General features: G+C 35.0%; 2 long non-coding RNA genes across 2 annotated transcripts; both read left to right on the top strand.

The window, feature by feature from the left end:
- The first annotated feature begins 5,666 nt into the window (after positions 1–5,666).
- LOC148769133 (uncharacterized) lies at positions 5,667–7,723 on the top strand. The gene is made up of 3 exons (XR_016032020.1): positions 5,667–6,018; positions 6,112–6,151; positions 7,503–7,723. It is a non-coding gene; the product is annotated as an uncharacterized LOC148769133 (long non-coding RNA).
- Positions 7,724–14,537: 6,814 nt separating this feature from the next.
- LOC148769132 (uncharacterized) lies at positions 14,538–15,802 on the top strand. Its single transcript, XR_016032206.1, has 2 exons — positions 14,538–14,947; positions 15,649–15,802. It is a non-coding gene; the product is annotated as an uncharacterized LOC148769132 (long non-coding RNA).
- The last annotated feature ends 4,752 nt before the right edge of the window (positions 15,803–20,554 follow it).

The raw sequence follows: 20,554 nt of genomic DNA, 5'->3' as shown, positions 1-20,554 counted from the left end.
ACAATGCGTATGAACTTTTAGAGCGAATCGCAAGGAACAAATACATGCGGGCTTCAGACAGGTCAAACAGTGGAAGCAAGAAGATGGGACGGCTTTTGGAGGTAGATGGTGTCACATTATAACTGCCCAGTTAAAGAAATTATTCAAACAAGTGGCAACTCTACAAACCCAGCAAGCTCATGTTGTCCAAAATCCCGACCCAATCCAAGAAGAAACGGAGTCTCTAAATTATGTAAATAGCACAAATCGACAGCAAAGGAACCCGTACTCCAACACTTATAATCCAGGATGGAGAGACCAACCCAATTTTGGATGGGGAGAAAATCAACAAAATCAAGGTCAAGCACCATCACAAGGTCAACCTCAACCACGACCTCCGCCAGCTCCTGGATTCCAAAATCCACCTCAAGCATCGGCCCAAGGGGCAGATCTTGCTATGGTCCTAGCTCAATTCATGAGATCGACTCAAGCATCCATCAGAAACCTGGAAACACATATGGGCCAATTCGCAACCGTCAAATACGGAAGATCCCCGAAAGGGCACTAATGAGCAATGCAAAGCCGTAAGTTTGAAGAATGAGAGAAAATTGGAAGAAGTGCCAACCAAAAAGGCAACAAGCAAGGATGGAGGAGAGCAAAAAGAAAGGGAAATTGAGATTCTGACAGATGAACCAGGTGAGAAAAGGGTCGTTGCGCCTAAGACGACCCCACAAGTACCTAATCCTCAACGCTTGATAAAAGCAAAGAATGGGTCGCATTACAAAAGTTTTCTTGAGCAATTGAATGAATTATATATTAATATTCCTTTTACTCGAGCTCTTGAACTAATGCATCAGTGGGATTTTTTTTAGAAAGATATGGTATCTAAGAAACAAAAATTCGGTGAACATGAGATGATAACCTTAACCGAACAATGCAGTGCCATTCTCACTCGCCCAATCCCACCAAAACTTGGAGACCCGGGTAAGTTTACAATTCCAGTCGCGATCGGAGGTAAGTTCTTTGCAAAATCTCTCATAGATTTAGGAGCTAGTAATAATCTCATGCCTTTCTCGTTTTTTCAAAGTTTGGGATTAGGAGATATAAAATTGGTATATGTGACTTTATAGTTAGTGGACAGATCACTCATATACCCACAAGGAATAGTAGAGGATGTGTTATTCAAAGTAGATGAATTCATCTTTCCTGCATATTTTGTAGTTCTTGATATGGAAGAAGATAAAGAAATTCCTTTGATTTTGGGGAGAAATTTTTTGAGAACGGGTAGAACTATAATTGATGTGTATAATGGTGTTTTATATATGTCTTTGGGAGATGAAACGATTAAATTTGATGTTTTCCATACAATGAAGCATCCTCGAGAGGTTGATGAATGTTTTGCGTTTGATGTGTTAGATCAATTGAATTTTGATTTTATTGAACCGCTAATTGTGGATTGGTTGGAAGCATCTTTGATTGCAGAAACATCAGCTGAGGAAGAAACAGTGATTGAACAACTATGTTGGATGGATTTGGCAAAGCCTTTGTCAAAGCCACGCCTTGAAAGTTTGGAGACGAAACTCCCACTCTCTGTGAATTTTAAACCTTCAGTGATCGAACCTCTAAAACTTGAGCTTAAAGTTTTACCTTCTCATCTAAAATATGTGTACCTTGGAGCTCATGATACCTTACCCATTATTATTTATGCGTCTTTGACAGGTTTACAGGAAAAAAGGCTTTTGGTGTATTTCGAGAGCACAAGCTAGCACTTGGGTGGACAATTTCCGACATCAAAGGCATAAGTCCAAATTTTTGCATGCACAAGATCATCTTGGAGGAGGGCCATAAATCTTCAGCTGAGCAGCAGAGGCGATTAAACCCCATCATGATGGAAATTGTGAAGAATGAAATCATCAAGTGGTTATACGCATGTATTATTTTTCCTATCTCTGATAGTGCGTGGGTTAGTCCGGTACAATTGTACCTAAGAAGGGGGGTGACTTTTATAAAAAAATGAAAAGATGAATTAATCCATTATATGATAGTAACGGGTTGGCGAATATAGAAAATTGAACAAGGCCACTCGAAAAGACCACCTCCCCTTACCCTTTTATTGATCAAATGCTTGATAGGCTAGCTTGTCAAGAATTTTATTGTTTTTTAGATGGGTATTCCGGTTATAACCAAATCGCCATAGCTCTCGAGGACCAAGACAAAACCACTTTTACTTGTCCCTTTGGTACTTTTGCCTTTAGACATATGCCCTTCGGTTTATGCAATGCTCCTGCCCCTTTTCAATGTTGTATGATGGCAATTTTCACAGACATGGTTGAATGTAGTCTCAAGATATTTATGGATGATTTTTCCATTTTCGGTGATACGTATGACACTTGTCTCCAAATACTGGCTAAGGTTCTGCGCAGGTGTGAAGAGACAAATTTAGTGCTCAGCTGGGAAAAGTGTCACTTTATGGTCAAGAAGGGATTGTGCTAGGACACCAGGTGTCAAAGAAAGGTTTAGAGGTCGATCGAGCCAAAATCGAAACAATCGCGAAATTACCGCCACCAATTTCAATAAAGGGAATTCGTAGTTTTTTGGGACATGCAGGTTTCTATAGGAGGTTCATCAAAGATTTTTCTAAGTTTGCCAAACCATTGTGCAATTTGTTGGAGAATGACGTCAAATTTGACTTAAATGAGGAATGCCTCAAAGCCTTAGACAAATTGAAAACAAGGTTAGTAACCGCACCTATTATTGTTGTACCTGATTGGAATGAGCCGTTTGAACTTATATGTGATGCCAGTGATTATGCGGTAGGTGCAGTGTTGGGCCAAAAAAAGAGTAAAAAATTTCATTCAATTTATTACTCTAGTAAAACTCTAAACGATGCGCAATTGAACTATACCACTACTGAAAAAGAGTTGCTAGCAGTTGTTTTTGCATTCGAAAAATTAAGATAATATCTCATAGGCACTAAGGTCATTGTCTTTACAGATCATTCAGCCTTGAAATATTTAATAGAAAAAAAAGAGGCAAAACCTAGACTTATTAGATGGGTCTTACTGCTGCAAGAATTTGACTTGGAAATTCGTGACCGTAAGGGTAGCAAGAACCAAGTAGTCGATCATTTATCTAGGCTAGAAACGGAACTAAAAGATAAAATTTGCATTAATGAAAACTTTCCAGATGAACAATTACTTGTTGTGGATAATCAAGAAGTACCATGGTATGCGGATTTTGTGAATTATTTAGTTAGCCATGTACTTCCACCTGAGCTCACTTTTCATCAACGAAAAAAGTTTTTAAAATGATGTGAATTTCTACTTTTGGGAAGAACCCTTTTTGTTTAGACAATGCAGCGATTTAGTCATTCGAATCTGTGTACCGGATAACGAGCAAAGAGATATACTTTTTCATTGCCATGGCTCGGACTATGTGGGGCATTATGGAGGTGAGCGAACAACGGGGAAGGTACTTCAGTCAGATTTCTTCTGGCCAACTCTGTTTAATGATTGCTATAAATTTGTATTGCGTTGCGGTAGATGCTAGCGGGTAGGTAATATTTATCGGAGGCATGAACTCCCATTAAATACAATGATCGAAGTAGAACCCTTCGATGTATGGGGAATAGATTTTATGGAACCTTTTGTCCCATCATTCAATAACCTATACATCTTAGTGGCCGTCGATTATGTATCTAAATGGGTTGAGGCGGCCGCCTTTCCGACTAATGATTCTAACATGGTTTGTGCTTTCTTGAAAAGACATATATTCACTCGATTTGGAACACCGAGAGCAATTATTAGTGATGGAGGCACTCACTTTTGCAACAAACAATTCGAGGCACTCTTGGCCAAGTATGGTGTAAAGCATAAGGTCGAATTGGCCTATCACCCACATAAGAACGGGCAAGCCGATGTTACAAATCGTGAAATAAAAAATATCCTCGAAAAAGTTGTGAGTCCCACCCGGAAAGATTGGTCGAGAAAATCAGACGTGCACTTTGGGCATATCGTACAACTTACAAAACTCCACTTGGCATGACACCGTTTGGATTGATTTATGGAAAAACATGTCTTTTACCGGTTGAATTGGAGCATAATGCGTTTTGGGCGATTAAGAAGCTAAATTTTGATCTTGAGGCATGCAAGGAGAAACGAATGATGCAACTCAACGAGCTCGATGAATTGCGGTTGAATGCCTATGAAAGCAATCGTGTATACAAAGAAAAAACTAAGAGATGGCACGGTAATAAAATATTGCATAGCGAATTTCACAAGGGTCAATTGGTACTATTTTCCAACTCCCGTCTCAAGTCATTTCCGGGAAAACTCAAGTCAAGATGGTCCGGACTGTTTACTATACTCGAAGTATTCCGCATGGCGCAGTCGAGTTATTGGATTTCGAAACCAAAAAATCTTTCATAGTCAATGGGAAGCGTCTCAAGCATTATTAGGGAGGAGAATTCAATCGCCATGTGACTCCGGTCACTTTAACTTGAGCAAAGAAAGCAGACAAAGTCTGGCTGAAGACTGTAAACTTAGCTCGGGAGGCAACCCGAGATTTTATTGCTTATCTTTTAGTTTTTTATTTTTTTTTTTGATTTTTTTATTGAAGCATCCAAACTAATGAGCTAAGCATTTTTTTTATTTTCAGGAGGAAAAACGCAATTTGGAAAGCAGAAAAAGCTACTGTATAATTTTTGCAATTCACACGGCCGCATGATAATTGAACTGGAAACTCGTACGGCCGTCTAGAAAATCTGGGAAGCTACTGCCCAATTTTCACTTTTCGCATGGCCGCGCGAAAATTGAGCTATAATCTCACAAGGCTGTGTGGAAAGCAGGAACAACTACTGCCCAAAATTAGCATTTCGCACGGCCGTCTAAAAATCAGTACTTTTATCCGGACGACCGTGCCAGTTCAAAAGAGAATGTAAAACCCGTGTTTTGGCACGGCCGTGCGAAAACAGTTCAAAAACTCGCACGACCGTGTGAAACGTGTTGGGAATCGGGCATGTGTACGCAGCGAAAAACAAAAATTTTATATGAAAAACGATTTCATTCATATAAACACGTACTCGATATAAGCAATTAATTACGTACCTTAACGCTTCCAGCGAAATTTAAATTACAACATACATATATAATTTGTTAATTAAAATATATAGCATGCTCGCAATGTAACACCCCGCCTTTCCGGTAAAATGATGTTATTTTATTTTACCAACTCTATGTGCATATTTGTGAAATTAGAATTTTAATAATTCTTACATGATTAGTATTTACGTGAATTAGATAATTATGTGAATTATGTGCTGAGGTAATATTTCGAGATATTATTTCGAAATAAATTATTTTTCATGAATTAGGATTTTATTCTTGCATATGAAATTAATTGAGCATTTCATCATATTTATGCATACACAATTTTAGAAAAATGAATTTTTATCATGCATTTTAGGATTTTTAATTATTGTCGAAAATTAGAAAATCCTCCCCACATTTTCTTGAATTTTCGGACATCACAAACACACACACATGATTTTAAAATTTGCATTTAATTAGTAGAAAAACATGCATTAGTGTGGTTGTACTTTGAGCATAGGAAGAAATACTCAAGCCTAGTTCCCTACTCTATAGACTAGGCATGCTTTTCACTCCTTTAAGTAAGACCAAATGTCTTCTTCTTCTTCCTTCCTTCTTCATTTCGGCAGCCACACCCCCACCACCATAGCCACCATTTTCTCAAGCTTGAACCACCCAAGAACCACCACCACTTCAATTTTCAAAAATTGCAAAATCACCCCCAACCCACCTAAAGATTTAATTGCTAAGAAGCCCCTCCTCAATACTTAACCATTAAGGTTGCAAGCCTCCCCATTCTATAAATAGAACCCATTACCAAGTGTTTTCTTATTCCCCACTACAATCCTAAGTTTGATAAGAAATCCCTCTTCTCTTCTTTCATCTTCCATTTTCGAAATTAGTAGTAGAAGAAGCTCAAAATCTCTTCCTCGAGAGATTCTTCAATTTGAATGTAAGAGCTTCATCTCCTCTCTTCTTCGAAAATTTCCTCTTTTCCTTCTTCATATTGTTTTGTAAACTAACTCTTAATCTCTTCTTGTATTAGAGAGAAAAGAGCTAACAAATCCTTCCCCTAAAGAGTATAGGTGAGAATTCTTGAATTCTTGCTCAAACCTACAACACCACTAGTATTTTCGGTTTTTATGTGTTTTTATGGATTTCTATGTGTTTTTATTGTTTATTATGTGATTATATGTTTTAGATGATGATTGCATGTTAGTATTTTGAAAAGATGACTTTGTTCTTGAAGTTCTATGATTTTTCGAAAATTGGGGAAAAATATTTTAAATGGCTTATTTGGCTTAATTAGTGCCTTGCATGTGTTGATCTAGTATTTGATTGTTGATTTTTGAAAAGAAAATGAATTTTTGACTTAACTAAGGAACTTTCGAATTTTTTAGGTAAAATGCTTGAAATTGCTTATGTGGTTTATTTTGTGTTTTGCATGGGTTGATCTTGTGTTGATTGTTGTTTTAAGGCCTTGCATGTTAAGATTGGTGATTGATTGTTGATCTAAGGTCTTGCATGTTAAGATCTAGTGATTAATGGTTGATCTAAAGTCTTGCATGTTAAGATCTAGTGTTTTCTATGAAAAATGGTTTAAGAACTAAGAATTTGTGCTAATTTGATTTAAAATACTCTTGCATGTGAAGATCTAGTGTATTTGCTTGAATAAATGTAAAGATGGAAGTCTTGAATTTTATTCTTGTAAAATGCTAGATCTAGTGAACTTTGTTGTTAGATTGTTTTTGCATGTTAAGATTTCGGTTATTTCTATGTTTTTATGACTAAATGATTTTTTGAAACGTTATGTGTATTTTCTATGTGCTCCTATGTGCTCTTGCTTGCTTATGTGAACCATTGGATGTGAGGATGAGAGAAGGGTAAGTAGAAGGGTGCATGTGTGGGTGCATTAAGTGTCATGAATTAAAAAAATAAAAAATAAAACTATGTTGGATAGTCTTTCGAGGTTACGGTAAATTTCTCGGGTACGGCGAGCCTGGTACCGTAGGGCCTAGGGGTGGTTTGATCCCACGTAGTTAGACATGGTTCGAAATATATGGGGTTATTTACCGGTAACTTAGATTGGCTCTTCCGAGGGATTCCCGACAATTTTTCATGTCATGCATGTTGCATTATGGTGTTGATGATATAGGGGGAAATTCCTTCTATAATCTTCAATACGTGTCATGGCATAGGGTTATAAAAGTGGGAATTATCTCACTCTATGCGTGTGGCAATTATGTGAATGAAGAACGCCGACGAAAAAGGGAAGTATATGATTGTTTTACTTCATGTTGTATGTTCATGTATAAGATATATGTATGTATATATATGTATAGATATATGTATACTCTATGTGCTATGTGTATTCGATATTACTTCAAGATTCTCATTGAGTCCTCAAAGACTCATATAGGTGTTGTATGTTTGTAGGTATACCCGATTTAGGGCCCGAGGAGTGAAGTTGGGGATCGAGCTCGAGAATCGGAAGGAGATCGTATGGAGGGGTTGTGGATAGTGTTGGCTCTTAATCTAGTTATGTGGTTTTATTTGTATAATATGCTTATAAAAACTTTTGATACGGTTTTAGGTATTTTCTACCGTTCGCTTCCTCCGATCGGTGGAAATTATTAAAAGACGATATGTGTAATAGTAATTAGGATTACCCTATTTGGGATAATTAATCGGTAATCCGTAGTCTTTTGTAAGCGAAAGCAAATTTTCACTATTTAAATGCATGCATGCTTTCGGCTAGTGATTTCTTCATGTTTTGTCTCCATGTTCTAAAATTATTTTCATATAGGTTCTCTTCTTAGAAAATCATGAAATTTTAGGAGTCTCTGCATCTCTCTGTCCGCATCAGTTTGATAGGTCTTGTGCATGATTTGGGTAAGTACTCATTTAGTTATGATTTAATTCTCACTACTGCATTGAAATAGGGCCATTCGCGTGTTTTCTGGTCTATCTGGAGTTTTACTCACCCAAATGCCTTGTTTCCACTTGGAAAATGTTTTAAACTTATTTTTATACCTTGGGGTAGCATTTGGTAGTTTTTGGGTCAGTGAGGAATTTATTATGAATTTTCAAAACCCCCTCCTCTGTTCTGGATTTTAAACCGAGTGACTGTGCCATTTTATTTATTTCTCCTAAATGGCCATGCATCTTTCAAAACTGTTTTAACTGAGTGATCTAGACCCGTGTTAGATTGTATGGTATTAATTTGGGGTCATTTTCATGAGTAGTTTAAGAGGAATTAATTGTTTAATCTTCTGCATTGAATCTGTCCGCATTTGCATTAAGTCCATCATGCCTAGTTATTTCCTAGTCTTGCATTTAGCATGCATTGGTGTTAATTGATCGATTAGGGTTGAGCAAGCTGTGCCCTCTCTCCCTCTGATTTAAAACGAAAAATTTTCACGTAAATTTATATCCACAAAAATCATGTTTTCAAAAGTCTTCCGCTGAGATTACATATAATAGGGGTAATCGTAGAGAGGGGTGTCACACGCAATGAATCATAATATTCATACATATATTTTCACGAAAAACGATCAAGCAAAAACATAAAAAAACCAATTTCATAAAAACATACGATGTTTAATTTAATCTAATTAAATTAAAACCTAGTACTTAACGGATCCGAAAAGTTACCTCTTGAAGCGTTAGGCGAACTCTTGGATTGAAGCAAACTGCCACGGAAACCAATCCGTGTAATCGGGAGGAGCGGCGGCGAAGCAGCGGTTGCGGACGCTCAGATCAGCGGCGGCGCGTGAAGTTCATGCGCTGTCTTCGGGCGGCGCGTGAGGGCGCGTGCGTAAGTGGTTCGCGGCGGCGTTTCGACAGATATAATCCTTTGTCTTCCTCCTCTCGGATTTCACCTCGTATACCAAGTTCTACTGAATACGTTGCACTAGACACGCAAAAGTTAGAATTAACGGAAGAATAATTAAAAAAAGGAATTAAACTACCGAAGATAATTGGCGCGTGGGCACCGATTCCGCCGGTGGAGGATGGCCGTGGACTTGACGAACGAGCGGCTAGGGTTTGTGGTGTGTGTTGTGTTTGTGCAAGACCTATAAATCTTGTATTTGTAGTGTCTTGTATAAAAGCCCTAACGGGCTTAAATTGGACCGGACCCAAACATTTAAGTTCGTTAGTCTTTATTCGCTCGTTATTGGAAAATCATAACAATTATATTTTCGGAATCATTGAAACGTCCTCGTCATTACGAATGCCAATTCTCTATTTCCAATTTCTAAAAGTGGAAACCCTAATTCAATGGACCTTTTTAATTTGGAAACTTCTCAATTTAGAAAGTTCACTAAGATGTTCGCCTAGTTCTTTTCCTTCTCTTATTCTCATTCATAATTCCAAATTACAAATGTTGGACTCAATCATATCGACTTACAATTATGCAAAGATTAAACATTTTTACCTTTGAACGTTTATTCAAAGAACTCGAGTACACGAGTAGTGTTTCCCTCGATGGTTCACGTGTAAGCTAGCCGTGGGTCCACAACTCTTTGTGGTTTAAACTCTTCACTAGAGTTACAATTAAGATGAATCTCATTTCAACTTAATCACCCAACGAATCAAGATTGACATCTAGCAACTACGCGTTTCCCTAAATACAAATGAAGTGCCTGCAAGAACCTTATGATATAGTTAACGTACAGTACGATCCCTTCGATTGATATGTCCTGATTGAACTAGAGGCATTGGTTCATCGAAACCTCCTTTTTAGTTCACTAATTGTGCGATCGTTCTAAGTGTTGTAATCGGTACGTGCATGCTTAGATAATAGAATTCTCTAATCATCACTTAGTCAGCTCTGGCTAGAGACTTAAAGATTACAAACTATAAGAACACACATGATATCCATGACTACTCAAGCGATCGAATCTCCAACTACAATGCACAGACCTCTCACTAGATTTCGGACTGCACGAACACTGGCCCTTAGGGCGGTCCTCGGTGGAACTCAGGGACATGTCACGATACAGTTGGTCTTCTAGTGAAGTCACGGTGATGTCTAGGTCTTAAGGACTAATGGTGTACAACTATACTATAGAGATCTCTACTCGACTATTGAGAACCACTTAGAGATTTCTAGGGTGAGGGAGTTCAGTGGACTCGTCAACTTACGAGCACCCACTTATGCATGCCGATATCACAATACCGTTTACTGATGAGACACATCACACATACACTAAGTGTTGGGAATCAGACACGTGTACGCAGCGGAAAACAAAAAAAATTATGCGATTTAAACAAATTTAAAACACATAAATACATGCCCGATAATTGAAAACAATTAATTGCGTACCTTTGCGCTTCTAGCGAAAATAAAAACAACATACATGCTTAATTACTTAATCGAAATTAAATCAACTAGCATGCTTGCGTTTAAATCAAATAATCATGCTCGCAGTAAATAAACAATTTCATGTAGTCACATAAAATCATACAATTATCTTACTAATACGAACATGCATATATTAATGTAAACGTAACCGAATCAAACAACAATAGATTCGAAACTTTACTTATTGAAGCGTGAGGTAGGCGCACTATGCAAAAGCTAGATTGCCACGGAAACCAATGCGTGCAATCCGGGGCAGCAACGGCGATGCAGCAGCGGCGATGATCCGAGCTATGGCGGCGCGTGTGATTCATGCGCTGTCTTCGGGCGGCGCGTGCGTCATCGACTCGGTGGCTGCTCCTCGATTCTTCGATTCTTCGATTCTTCGATCTTCCTCTTCTCGGATTTCACCTCGTATACTTTGATCTACTAGAACGTGGCACTGGACACAAAGTAGTTAGAATAAAACGGAAAGAAACGAAAAGAGAAAAGAGCTAGCAAAAGGATCGGCCAACGGATGGCCGATTCCGGCGAGATGGTGGCGACGGCAGCAGTGGTGGCCGCGGGTTGAGATGGGCCGAGAGAGGTGAGAGCGGCTAGGGTTTAGTTCGTGTGTTGTGTGTTCTGAAAGACCTATAAATCAAGTATTTATAGTGTCTTGCATAAAACCCTAACGGGCTTAAGTTGGATCGGGCCCAACATCTTAAGTTCGTTAGTTCTTTTACTTGCTCGTCTCTCTCAATTAGATGATCGGAAAATTGTAATAATTACATTTTAGGAATCATTATAATGTCCTCATCATTACGAGTGCCAATTCTAAATTTCCAACTTTCTAAAAGTGGAAACCCTAATTCAGTGCACTTTCTAAATTTGGAAATTTCCCGATTTAGAAAGTCCACTAAGATCTTCGCCTATTCTTTTCCTTTTCTTATTCTCATTCATAATTCCAAATTATGTTTGTTGGACCCAATCATATTGACTTCCAATCATGCAAAGATAAACCATTTTTACCTTTGACTGTTTATTCAAAGATCTCATGTCCACGAGCAATGTGACCCTCGGTGGTTCAGGTGTAAGCTAGCCGTGGGCCCACAACCCTTTATGGTCAAAACTTGTCCCTTAGAGTTACGATTAAGATGAAGCTCGTTTCACCTCAATCACCCAAAGAATCAAGATTGGCGTCTAGCAACTACGCATCATGATTCCCTAGATACAAATGAAGTGCCTGCAAGAACCTTTTGATATAGTTAGCGTACAGTACGACCCCTTCTCTTCATATGTCCCGATTGAACTAAAGGCATTGGTTCATCGAGACCTCCTTAATAGTTCAATGACTGTGTGATCGTTCTAAGTGTTGTAATCGTTACGTGCATGACTTAGAGAATCGAATTCTCTAATCATCACTTAGTGAGCTCTGGCCATAGACTTAGAGAGATTACAAACTATAAGAACACACAGGACATCCAAGACTATTCTAGCGATCGAATCCCCGACTACAATGCATAGACCTCCCACTAGATTTTGGACTGCACGAACACTAGCCCTTGGGGTGGTCCTCGGTGGAACTGAGGGACAGGTCACGATACAGCGGGTCCTCTAGTGAAGTCACGGTGATGTCTAGGTCATAAGGACTAATGGTGTACAACTATACAACATATATCTCTACTCGATTATTGTGAACCACTTAGATATTTCTAGGGTGAGGGAGTTCAGTGAACTCGTCAAGTTACGAGCACCCACTTATGCATGCCGATATCACAATACCGTTTACTGATGAGGTGCAGTACACATACACTAAGTGCTAGTCTCTTAATGGGAAAGGCTGATATCCTCATTGGTGGTGTAACCCTTCGACTAGGAACACGTTTAACTGTTATAATACTTGAGTAAATATCTCACGATCCTAACGATCAATTACTAGTACTTGTAATAACTGTAAGGACTATATTTATGCTTGTGACAAAGGGACAAAGATATAGAATGCCAAGGTGTTTTATCATTAATACGAAAAAAGGTTCGTTTATTACCATAATAAATATGAAAGACCACAGCCACAAGTTGGCTTGTTGGTCACCTACTCTAACACTAAGTGCTAGTCTCTTAATGGGAGAAGCCGATATCCTAATTGGTGGCGTAACCCTTCAACTAGGAACACGGTTTAACAGCTATAATACTTAAGTAAATATCTCACGATCCTAAAACATCAATTACAGGTAATTGTAATAACTGTAAGGACTATATCTATGTTTGAACAAGGGACGAAGCTATAGATTGCCAAGGTGTTTAATCATTAATACAAAAAATAATTATTTACTACAAGAATCAATGGAAAGACCACAACCACAAGTTGGCTTGTTGGTCACATACTCTAACAAAACGAACCAGGGGCGTTTTAAAAGGGGCCAACACAACATAATTCTCACAATTCCAACTCATCCCCTTCTCTCCTACTTCGAACCCTAACTCTGGTTTTTCAAAATTTTGCACTTCTATTTTGCACAATTTTGCCTGAAATTCACGAACCACATACACATAGAACCTAAGAAACTTGGATTCTTGTTGATTTGTCCATGGAGGGTTGAAGAAGGTGCCAAATTCTCAAAACCCCCCATTCCTCAAGGAACGCCCACAAGGTGTTCGACGATTTGACCGGGTGAAGTTTGGCGGAATTTTATTACAAGAATAAATGAAAAGACCACAGCCACAAGTTGACTTGTTGGTCACCTACTCTAACAAACAATACATTAACGTAATTGTACTGTCGTTGACAGTGCGATAATGTTATTATTTTTTCGGGTTTTTTTTTCTTTTTTTTTTTTGTAATTTTGTTTGATTTGTTGACAATTCGACGTAATTATAGTACTGTAGTTGACGATAAATAACTGTGAACACAATAATATTACTGTCAACCACATTATTATTATTATTATTATTATTATTATTATTATTATTATTATTATTATTATTATTATTATTATTATTATTATTATTATTATTATTATTATTATTATTATTATTATTATTATTATTATTATTATTATTTTGGGTTTATTGTTTTGTTTGAGTTTTTTACGGAGTAACGTAATAATATTACTGTCTACTATTGTAATATTACTGTAAACACAATAATATTACTGTGGTGCACAGTAATATTACTGTCAACCACAGTAATATTAATTGTTTTGCCTTTATTATTTTTACCTTTGTTAATTGGTCAACATATAAAAATTATTCTATTACAAAATAATAATGACTTTTGTTGAGTTAATATTACTATGCTAGAGATCAATATATCAATATTACTGTGTTAAACTGTAATATAGTTAATATGATTGTGTTTAACAGTAATATAGTTAATATTACTGTCAACCAAAGCAATATTGTTGTTTAAACAGGGGGGGCAAAAAACAGGATGAAAAAAAAATCTAAAAAGTCAACGCCAGAAATTGGCGAAAAAAAACTGGAAAAAAAATTCAACGCCGGAGACCAGCGGTCAACGACGCCGACGGACGAAATTGTCCATAAAATTGTGTTTTGGGTCAAAATTGAATAATATGTGAAATTTGGGTTCAAATTGAGGTTAGATTAAATTAAAGGATGAAATTCGAGCATATTAAAATGTGATGGGCTATTTTAGTCTTTTACAAACCTCTTAACCATGTGTGAACTTTATTGTAAAAGAGTCTTTTGTGTGGACCCCTTTATGAATAAGTACCCATTAATGATCTTATTTATAAAGTGCATATATATATATATATATATATATATATATATATATATATATATATATATATATATATATATATATATAGAGAGATATAGCACGTGCGTTGCACGTGATTAATTAGTTTATAATGTTAGTTATGTGATTGAAAAAAAAATTGTATTGAAACATATGTAGATATTTTTTAATTAATGCAAGTTAAGTATGAAAGTTGGAAAAAAATATTATATTGAATTGTAGATTATATAACCGTCATATGTAGTTAAAGAGGTTTATTTATAGGGGAAATTTGGGATAACCCCCTAGTTTTGAAAATATATTAGAGGAGATCCCTGCCTTTTTTCACTCTTTTGATCAAAACCCAAGTTTTTTATCTTAATTTGGTAGACCCCCTGGACAACTTGAAGTACCAAAATTACCCTTGAAGAATTAATTATTAAATCATAACGTTGCAACTCATCGTTTGTCGTTTTCTCTCCAATTCCCTTCCCCCGGGCAAACCCTAGACCCTCTCTTCTCTCTTCGTCTTCCTCTTCGCTTTTCCTACCGCCGCTCCGCTCCCTATCTTCTTCCACCATCGGCGTTGTCTTCCTCCGCCTTCCACCACCGTCGTCGACGCCCACGCCACCATCAAATCGTCGCGAGTGCTCGAGACTGGATTTGCTGGCCCTAATTGCATCACCAGATCTAACACACCGTGTTTCTCCGACGTAGTTTTGGTGGCTTCTGGCTCGAAGAACTCTGATGGTTTGCATTGCATTTTTCATTGATTCGGCCGACCGTGTTGTACTGGTATTCCTATTTCACTTTTTTCATTCTATTTTTTTTTTTTTCTAAAAATACAATTTTCCTACAATTCATTATTATACGAATTAAATATTTGGGATTTGGTCATTTTAATATTAATCCAGTTATGGATTGGATGATTGGGTGGTTTTGCCCAAATTTTCTCTTGGTTAATTTTTTCATTTTATTTGTTCGTATTTTCTTCATTTTTGCCACCGTTTGGTTTTCCCCTTTTCAACTTTTTTTTTCTTCTCTTTGGGAATTGAGAATTGATTTAATGTGGTTTTTGATTCAAATGGCAGCAACGAAGGAAGTATGTTGAGCTATTTTACTTTTTATAAAAATGTTATTATTTATAGGTTTATGATTATGAAGATAAGGACAAATTGAGTAAGAGCTTTTAATCTCATAAAGAGGTTCAATTTTGATGGATTGACGACTGAAAATTTCTGATATAAATTAGAGTCAAATAACAACTAATGCTAGACACCTCGTGTATGGTTCCGTATATTTTGAATATATATGAAGATTTAACTATAGATAATTATAGTCATATATAGTCACATGTAGTCACATGTAGTAAGATATAGTAATATATAGTGACATGTAGTAACATATGCACACGATTGTGTATTTCCTCTGCATTTGTTGGTTGTGAGTTGATTTATAATGTAAATATTTAAATTGAACTTGATTTTCTGTCACAGGTTTGGTGTTTGCACAACTTATATGCACCAAGTTTTTGCCGAGAGGACATGGTGTTCTTCAATTCGAAACAACTCTTTTGCATTCGATAGATCGGAGCTGTTGTCGGGTTGAAATGTGGGATTTGAAGATATAAATCCAAATTACACTATATACGACTATACTCATATTTACTCAAAAATAAGAAAAAGACTATACTCATATAGTTAGTCATATGTAGGTATATATAGTCACATATGGTCATATACATGTAGTCATATGTAGTTATATATAGTCACATATTGTCATATACATGTAGTCATATGTAGTTATATATAGTCACATATGGTCATATACATGTAGTCATATGTAGTCACGTATAGTCATATACATGTAGTCATATATAGTCACGTGTAGTCATATACATGTAGTCATATATAGTCATGTGCAGTTATATATAGTCACGTGTAGTCATATACATGTAGTCATATATAGTCATGTGTAGTCATATATAGTCACGTGTAGTAACTCGTAGTAATATATTGTTATATATAAGCTATTAAGTTATGTGTTTTTTCTGATGTACAGTGATGTTGATGATTGTTATATATAAGCTATTAAGTTATGTGTAGTCATATGTAGTTATATATAGTCACATATTGTCATATACATGTAGTCATATGTAGTTATATATAGTCACATATGGTCATATACATGTAGTCATATATAGTCACGTATAGTCATATACATGTAGTCATATATAGTCACGTGTAGTCATATACATGTAGTCATATATAGTCATGTGCAGTCATATATAGTCACGTGTAGTCATATACATGTAGTCATATATAGTCATGTGTAGTCATATATAGTCACGTGTAGTAACTCGTAGTAATATATTGTTATATATAAGCTATTAAGTTATGTGTTTTTTCTGATGTACAGTGATGTTGATGATTGTGTTTTTCCAATTTTTTGTTGGGTATTAATTGATTTATAATATCAAGATTAAATTGTGAATTTTTACTTTTGGTGTAGATGAAGTTTTTTTATATAATCATATGTAATATATATACAAGAGTCATGTCTACTCAATTGCAATACAGTAAATTTATCAAAAAATTGAAACAAAATTAAAAATTTAAAATTTAAAAATTTAAAATTTTTAAAAAATATTAAAATTAAATTTTTTTAAAAAACTATTAAAATTAAAAATTACAAAAAATTAAGCAATTTTAAAAAATTAAAAAAATAAAAAAAATTAAAAAATAAAAAATACAACAGAGGTATATATAAAAATAATAATAAAATAAACATTTATAATTTTTTATTAAAAAAATCTGATAATGTGATAAATGCAGGTCTGAATGTTAATTGCAGTTGACCATAATGTTGAATGCAGTTAGCAAAAATGCTGAATGCAGTTGAAGAAAAATTAGATATAAGGGCACAATAGTACTTTTGCCTCTCCAGGGGGTTATCTCAAAGAAAGAATTTTAGGGGTGGACCTATCCCTATATATTTTTCATATTAAGGGTGTATATCAAATGGACCCTTATTTATATTATTTTGGGTAAACCAACATAACTTCACAATTTATTTCTCGTTATTGGATCAAAAGGACTATATGTCCTTTGGGTAACTAAACAAAATGACAATTTATTATTGCTATTTTTTCTTCAGCAGCATGTCTTTTCTTTTTTGGGTTTGACCGCACGAGTTAAACTTCCTGCCTTCGCCTCTTTTGAGGTCTTCCTTGCTTTCTTGAACAATTTGTCTATGGTCTCGTCGTCTTCGCTCGAAATGCTTATTTCTTCATCATTAGGAATTTTTTTCTTTGTTCGTAACTTCATTGTTGTAGTCTTTTTGTCTAGTGTAGTCATTAGATTCTCATCATTATCTCCAATGGACTTGGATTTCTTTTTTCGTACTTTTTTGCTTTTTGCCACCTTATTTCATTTTTTTATATCCATTTCTTTTCCAGGATTTTGCTTCTCGATCTCTTTTGCTACAACACTGAGTTGGGCAATGATAAATGTTGCCTTCTTGTTAAGAAGAATGAGAAACCTAAATTTTGTTGTTGTTTGTAAGCTCAATCCTTATAAAACTTGGATTTAATTTCGTCCTGCAATTTATACAAAGCAATTTGCTCGGATTGACCTTGATTTGATGGATCATTGAAACTATAAAATTTTAAGTTATACTTACCTGCTCCGCTGATATCAAGTATTCATTTACGGGACATCCAACATACAACATTGTTGCTTCCTCAAAGAGAGTAATGAAAGCTCTATCATTTCCTTGTACGCCATTTAAGAACAACCTATATTTGTGTTGTATATTACCGATTTTTTGTAGATAATAGAAGTAAAAGTTAGATGAAGGTATTACTTTATACTATACCTTGGTGTTGTTTCAACATGATCATTGTTGCATTTTCTGCAAGCCACTATATCTCCATTCTTGGATATTGATGAATTACATACTATGCACGAGTCGTACCAGATGTATGATTTATTTTCAACCTTATCCACAATGGCTTCTAAGAAGTAATAATTATCCTATAAAAGTTATTTCATTAAGTTATATTCATCATATAAAACTTAATTGTAAGAAAACTTCAATTTAGAACGATAAATAAATAAAAAAAAAAATAATATTACAAAGAATACCTCATAGAGGGAAGCCCCGTTGTGTATTAGGCCATGGAGAGTGGTTTCCTTTGCTTTGTTTGTCCTTTTCCTCATTGCTAATTCATGTATTTTAAGAGGATCGTTGTTTTGATGTAGCATGTATATTAAAATAAATAGTAATTAGTTAAATATGAATGTAATTATCTATATATAATTAATTGTAATGAAATACCATGCTCTAAGGTGTTCAACTTCTTCATGTGCTGAGTTGATTTGTATTATTGAAGCCATAGTAGTTTGTAGCTGTAGTTCACCTAAAAAAGTGTACTTGAAGGTTAGAGATCTTACGAAATACACTTATTATTACATTAAAAATATCAATTATAATCAAATATTTATTACACAGATACTTTTTGGCTGTGACGTGTCCAATCGAAATTATTGGATATTCATTTGCGAGAAGTTGAAGATCGTTTCCCTCATTTATTGTCATGTCTTCCCAAAGGGAAACAACCACTGATCGAGATCTGAAATATCAAAATGTAGAGAATGAACAAAGACATAGAAACTATGTTAATATTTTAGTTACTTACTCAGAGTCCATTATTGTTATCTCTGGAACATATTTAGTAGCTCCTCTTAAAGTTATTGTTGGTTTCTTTTCTTTAACTTTTATAACAATTCCACAAATATCTGGAAAGAGAATGAATCTTGTTTAAAAAATAAAATAATATATTTTATATTTGCAAATTGAAGGAAAGTATATTGGTACCAATTCCTTCTGTGTTGTGAATAATATGATCTATGAGTTGCAACTTCTAAAACTCATATACAATAATGTTGTCTACATTGATTTGTTCAGAAGCTTCGTTGACCGTGGTATACTTATTTAGGACCAACTCAATTTGTGGACGTGCATTGGAGTACAAAGGGTTATTGTTCTGAACTTGTGGATTAGAGATAACATACGTCTTGTGCCTAACGAATAACTCGTTGAAGTGTTGGATGTCGTCATTGAAAATTAGTACTCCAATTCGTGCTCCCTGTACAATTTTTATAATTATAATATTATAATATTAGTATAAATAATTTTATGTTAATATTACTAAATATACTCACCTCTTCATCAACCATTATCATCTTTTTAATCATTTTAGAAAAAAATATTCCACATGCTGCTACGTCTGCGACTAGCAAAAATGTAAGGTGTAATTTCCCTGGTTCTTGGTTTTCTAGCAAAGTTCTTATGATAATTATCGAGTTTGATGCCATGTTTCTTGGATATCCTGTCAATGTTCAAAATTTTGAAGTGTCAATGAAGAGTATGAATAACGAAATTTGATAGCAAAATAGGATATACGAAAAGATAATAATCTTTTTTTGAGTGTTTAGGGCAGATTGAAATGACATGGAATAAATGAGGGATTAAAAATGGCTTAATTAGTAGAAAAAATAACACATGGTAATGTAAATCCCAACTTCGGTGCAAAATCCATTTACTCAAAACATAAAAATGTTAATATTTATTATTATTGAGAAAAAAAAAAGAGTAATCAAAAAGATGTATCAGAAAGTGGGAGAAGGCAGAAACATATACTTGGATCTTTGGTGCAATATATTTTTTCTGAAAATAAGTAGATGCTTGATGCAATACGAGACTCACAAAGTTTGTATATATATAGCTAGAAATTGTGTGTGTTATTTGCATGAAATGAGAGGGATGTCTCCTTGTTGAATTTGTGGCATAATTATGTTTATATTAATGTGTATATGACGATCCTATACCCAGGAGAATGAATGTGATAATTAATAGTTGTAAATAAAACTCATACCTCTATTCTTTCATAATCATAATTTGATTTTTATTGTAATTTTAATTGTCAGCATTTAAACATCCCAATAGAAGGTCGTGAAACTGAAAATGAATAAATAGAAGAGTAAATCATTATGAAGTTTTTAAATGGGGGTGTTTCTTTTTCCGTGTTCACTGTCCACCATAAAGTAATGATGTAATAATTCAATTTTCCAATTAATGACAATGAAAGATCGTAATTAGTATTTTTATAAACGTAATCTCCTTCAAGCTTGAAAGACTTGGTAGCAGAAGAAGAAAAGAGTTTTGAGTGTTTTGTAGAAGAAAGAAAAGAAGAAAAAGTACAGTTGATTTCTTTAATGAAATTTTTTGACGGTTTAAATGGACTTTTTGGTTTTTTATTCTTCGTTCTTTTTTATTTATTTATGTTTTAATTCTAATTAAAATATGAGGAAAATGAAAGTGAACTTATTGATTGTTTTA

This window comes from Erythranthe guttata, chromosome 7 (genome assembly GCF_056151865.1).
Source record: "Erythranthe guttata isolate IM_541 chromosome 7, IM_541, whole genome shotgun sequence".
Lineage (NCBI taxonomy): Eukaryota > Viridiplantae > Streptophyta > Magnoliopsida > Lamiales > Phrymaceae > Erythranthe > Erythranthe guttata.
This window is presented reverse-complemented; position numbering and strand designations above follow the sequence as displayed.